At 46.0% G+C, this 5369-nt stretch overlaps 1 pseudogene across 1 annotated transcript; it reads right to left on the bottom strand.

The window, feature by feature from the left end:
• Positions 1-345: 345 nt before the first annotated feature.
• Positions 346-4294, bottom strand: LOC112617593 (annotated as a pseudogene). Its single transcript, XR_003117933.1, has 3 exons — positions 4016-4294; positions 1032-1306; positions 346-637 (listed from the first exon to the last, which is right to left on the bottom strand). The product of XR_003117933.1 is annotated as a pregnancy-specific beta-1-glycoprotein 8-like (transcript).
• Positions 4295-5369: the final 1075 nt, after the last annotated feature.

Below are 5369 nucleotides of genomic sequence, written 5' to 3'. Positions count from 1 at the left end.
ATGTTCCTTGTAGCTCATGGAGTAGGTAAAAGGAAACAAAGACGTGGCAGAAAGGGATGTGTTGGTGACAGCGAGAAGCAACGTGACCTTGAGGACTCTCCTTCTTGTCCCTCTGTGAAGCCTCTTCCAACACAGGGCTCAGGGCTGAAAAAGCCCCCTCCCTACCCTTGTCAGACTGGACACAAGGTCAGCCATGAGAAAACAGGAAAACAAGGAGAAGAGAGTCTGTAGAGACAATTTAGGAGGGTTCAAAAGGAGAATTTGGGATTTGCTTCTGCCCATGGGACACAGACTGGGAATAAAAATGTTTTCCTGACTCTTCTCTGAAAGCCAGATAGACTCCACCTAAAACCCTATTGCCAATGATGCAGGATCCACTTACCAGAGACTCTGATTGTCTTGAATGTGGAACGTTCGCTGCCAGTGGCTGAGTTACGAACAGAGCAACGATAGAGCCCGCTATGCTTTGTAGTAATTTGGGGGATATAGATCCTTGGTCCTGATTGCAGAAACCTCCCATTTATTGTCCAAGTATACTCTGCCGGTGGATTAGAGTCCGTGAGGCAGTACAAGTAGAGGTTTTGTCCTAAACGGTAGTCGGTCCATGAAGGGAAAATGCTGGGGATGTCTGGACCATCTGGAGTAAAGGGAATAAAGCCACAGGTGATGTTGTCCAAGGGAAGGGGATGCTCCTGGTCTCTTAGATTGACACAGTGTCCTCCTGAGCCAAGATACACCCTCAAGTCCCAGCCAAACCCCTTCTGTGTTCACTGAGCCAAGGCCTGAGGTATTCACCTGTTTCTCCCATCACAGGCTGTAGACCCCAAGTCTCCCATGACAAGAGCATCCCTTCCCCTTATATTCTTGGTTAAGGCTGTGCCTACCCAGGTTTTCCAGGGCAGGGAGTCATGTCCCGCTCGGGTGTCCAGAAATAAAATGTCTGTAAGTGGACCTGAGACAGACTGAGATGTCTGGTCTCTGGTAGTTTGGATTTAAGCTGCTGGCCTGGCCCACAGAGGAAACAAAGATACAGAGGACATCCAGGGTGACTGGTCACTGCAGATGCTACCAACTCGGTCCCATATTTCACATTCATATGTTCCTGTGTCATTTCTTGTGACATTGGGTAGAATGAGGGTCCTGTTTTTACCGGGTTGCTTTAGCCTGGGACTGACAGGGAGGCTCTGACCATTTACCCACCACATGTAGGTGTAGCCCTGAGTCTTAGGTTCACAAGTTAAGGCTACAGCGTTCTTATTCTCCATGGGGTTGATGTTGCTGGTGATGTAGGGCTTGCGCAGCTCTGCTGTGTGGACAGCAGAGAGAAGATTGTCCAGTGTGGCACCTTTGATTCCTCCACAGGCATCCTTCAATCAGAATTGGCATCTCCCACCTGTCAGCCCTCCTGAGTCCTTGAAAGTCAACAGCTGGTGCATGTGTCATTAGACAGATGCATGATGATCTAAGGGCTCAAAGACTGTGAGGCCGCCTGCTCTGTCTTAGGGAAGCACAGACTTTCACAAGTGTGAATTGAGCAGCAGTGTTGGGTCACGGACAGACACATCAGTGGGAGTCACAGGCCCAGGTACCCCTCCAATTCCCTCTCTAATCAGCTGACTGGCTGGCTCACCTTGGGTTCCTTACCTGGAATGTGCAACTGCTGGGCCTCTTCCAAATTCCATCCTACTTTCCCCCCAAGTCGTGATTTCTCCGCAGTTTCCGTTTCCAAGGATATTCTAGAGATGAGTAATAATGGGACTTCCCATTGTCCTGAAACCCTGAAGATACTGAGCAGCCTGGCCTGGGACTGGATGTTTCAGCAGAAATAAGACAGGGGAAACCAGAGTCAAGCCTGGAGGTCAGTTCAGTCATCAGGCAGTGGAGGCACAAGGTGGGGCAGTTTTCTCCAGGTGTTTCATGATGACTTACTTGAGCCAGTGACCTTCAAAGATAGAGCAGAGTGCAGCGAGAGATCTAGAAAGAGTGAAGGGGACAGGCAAGAGCTGGTGGCTTGGGAGCAGAACCATGTTCCCTGTTTTGGGTTCTTTAAGTTTCCTCTCCTTCTGCAGAGGACAGGTAAGAACTATGTGGATCCTTCCAGAAACACATGTGGACATTTGCAAATGCACAACGGACTGGTGGAAAGGGTGGGAATGAAGTGCTGGATATCTGGTACTCATGGACCATGTGTGTTTGATGGATATGAGACAAATTTGGGGAGAAGTTTTGAATATTCTCTTTCATTGGACCCTCTACTCTCTGATTCCATGGGTTTGACTACTCTAGGCACATCATGTAAGTGGATTCCAGAGTGAATCTGAGAAGAGACTGCTGCTTGCCAGGAACTGGGGGTGGGGAGAATCAGAAGTTGTCCATGGGTGTGTGGTTTCAGTTATGCAAGACGGGGAGGTTCTAGAGATCTGCTGTACAGCTCGATGCCTACAGTTCACACAGATTGAGTATTTCTTATGCAAAAGACTTAGGACAAAAAGTGTTTTGAATATTTGACATTTCTTGATTCTGAACTATTTGTCATATACTTACTGGTTTAGCATCCCAAATCTGAAGGATTCACAATCTAAAATGTTCCAGTGAGCATTTCTTTTCAACATCAGATTAGTATGCCAAAGTGGGTGGTGATAGGCCAAATACATTCTTGCCCTTTTTTTTTCTCTCACCATGTTTCTAGCTTGGTAATTAGTTTTTGGTCACTTCCATACTGGCCAAGCTGCACTCCTATATTTTTGAGGGCTTTGGGATGTGAGAGAGGCTGATTGCTACTTTCTATGTCATCAAAACTTTCCAACTTTTCATGGTTGCATCTTTTTCTCAGTGACTCTCTTGTGGCCATCATTAATAGGAGCCTGTCAGGTCATATTTAATACAGATTTTTGTAACTCTGCAAAAAATGTTACTGGGATTCTGGTAGGGGTTGCATTGAATCTGCAGCTCACTTTGGGTAGTATTGTCATCCTAACAATATTGATTTTTCCAATCCATGAAAATGAAATGTCTTTCCATATATTGATATCATCTTTCATTTCTTTCAGTAATGTTTTGGAGTTATCAGGGTATAACCCTTTGATCTTTTTGGTTAAACTTATTCCAAAATATTTTATTCCTTTTGATGTTAATGTGAATTGAAATTCTTTTCTTAATTTCCTTTCAGATTGTTCACTGTTACTGTGTAGTGTAAACAATGATCTAGAAAGAGTCAAGGGGACAGGCAAAACCTGGTGGTTTTGAAGAAGAAACATATTCCCTGTCCTGGGTTTCTGATATTCCCTCTCCCTTTGCAGACGGCAGGTGTCTCTTCCCTGATAGCCAGATAGACTTCACTGGAAAACATATTGCCAGTGCTCCAGGGATCCACTTACAAGGGACTACGATCCTTTTGATTATGAGATTTGTCCCACCAGCGGCTGAGTTATGGATGAAACAGACATAGACTCCTGTATGTTTTAGTGATCTGGGGGATAAAGCACACTTGTGCTGATTGCTGGAACATCCTATCAATCAGCCAAGAATGTTCTGCCAGTGGGTGAGAGTCTGTGAGGCAGGAGAGCTTGGGGACTTCCCCTGTGTGCTAATAGGTGTATGAAGAAGAAATGGTGGGGGCATCCAGGCCATCTGGAGCAAAGAGAATAAAGGCACAGGTGATGTTGTCAGAGGGAAGGGAAAATCCTGGTCTGTGGAAGGCCACAGTGACCCTGTGAGCTAAGTCACAACACTGAAGTCCCAGCCAAATCCCTGCTGTGTTCACTGATCAGGAGCCTGAGACATTCACCTTTTTTTCCCATCATAAGCTGCGGACCCTGAGTCTCCTATGACAGGAGCACCCTCTTCTCTCCCATGGGTGATCAAGCCAAAGCCTACTCTTAGTAGACATGGCCAGCTTTGATATCCAGGGATAAAGGTCTCTGTACTTGCACCTGAGAGGGACTGGGAGGCCTGGCCTCTGGCCATGTATCTTTGGGATGGCAGCCTGGCTCACAGAGGAACAGAAAATACTCACAGAGGAGATTCAGGGTGACTGGGTCACTGCGGCTGGAACTCACTGTGTTCTTCATTTCACATTCATAGGGTCCTGCAGTATCCTTTGTGACACCAAATAGAACGAGGGTCCTGTTGTTTTCAGACAGCTGCAACTTGTGACTGATAGGGAGGCTCTGACCATTTATCCACCACAGGTAGCTTACATCCCGAGTGTGAGGATCACAGGATAAGATCACAGTCTCCGTGGCCTCCCTGGGGTTTAAGTTGCTGCTGGAGATGGAGGGCTTGGGAGTCTCCACTATGCAGATAACAGAGAGAAGATTGTCCTGTGTGGCACCTTTGATTCTTCCAAAGACATTTTTCAATCAGAGATGGCATTTCCCACCTCTCAACCCAACCAAGTCCCTAAAAGTCCATGGCAGGTGTGTGTGTTACAGGACACATGCATAGCAATCTGAGGGCTCAGAGATTGTGAGGCTGCCTGTTTTATGTGGGAGAAGCACAGACTTTCTCAAGTGTGAATTGAGCAGCAGCATTGGGTCATGGAAAGACACAGGACCAGCAGTCACAGCCCCTGGTGCCTCTCTGAGTCCTACCCTCTCCAACTGCCTGCCTGGCCCACCTGTGGTCCTCACCTGGAGCATGCAGTGCTGGAATCTTCTTAGTTTCAGTCTTACTTTGTCCCCCAAGGTATGCTTTCTCTGCAGCTTCCCTTTCAAGGACATCCTAGAGATGGATGATGGAAATTCCCATTGTCCTTAAACCCTTTGGGTACTGGGAAGCCTGGCCTGGGACTGAGTACTTCAGCAGAAATAACACAGGGGAGACCAGAGTCAAGCCTGGAGGTCAGTTCAGTCATCAGGCAGTGGAGCCACAAGGTGGGGCAGTTTTCCCAGCTGTCTCATAGTGACTGACTTGAGCCAGTGACCTCTAAAGATAGAGTCCAAGGAATGACCTACAAAGAGTGAAGGGGACAGGCAAGAGTTCATGCAGATAAAGTGTTCCTTATGCAGAAAGTCTAAAACCAAGTGTTTTGGATTTCTAACTTTTTTTTTTTTTTTTGAATATTTGCAGTAGATGTACTGGGTCAGCATCCCACATCTGAAAAATTTTAAATCCAAAATGCTCCTGTGAGCACTTCTTTTTAGCATCACATCAGTGGTCAGAAATGCTGGATTTTGGAGCATTTCAGATTTTGAATTTCCAGATTTGGGATGCTTAATTTGTAATACTGTAATTTTCCTAAAAAAGTTCTCAGGAGTTTAGACCTCATGTTATGTTCTGACTCTAGTAACAAAAAAAAACAAAAACAAAAACAAAAAAACTTTTGGAGGAAACATTAAAATGTTGTCATAAGTGGAAATTTTTACTGA

This window comes from Theropithecus gelada, unplaced genomic scaffold (genome assembly GCF_003255815.1).
Source record: "Theropithecus gelada isolate Dixy unplaced genomic scaffold, Tgel_1.0 HiC_scaffold_2679, whole genome shotgun sequence".
Classification (NCBI taxonomy): Eukaryota; Metazoa; Chordata; class Mammalia; order Primates; family Cercopithecidae; genus Theropithecus; species Theropithecus gelada.
The sequence above is the reverse complement of the archived record's forward strand: the minus strand, read 5'-3'. Positions and strand labels throughout refer to the sequence as shown.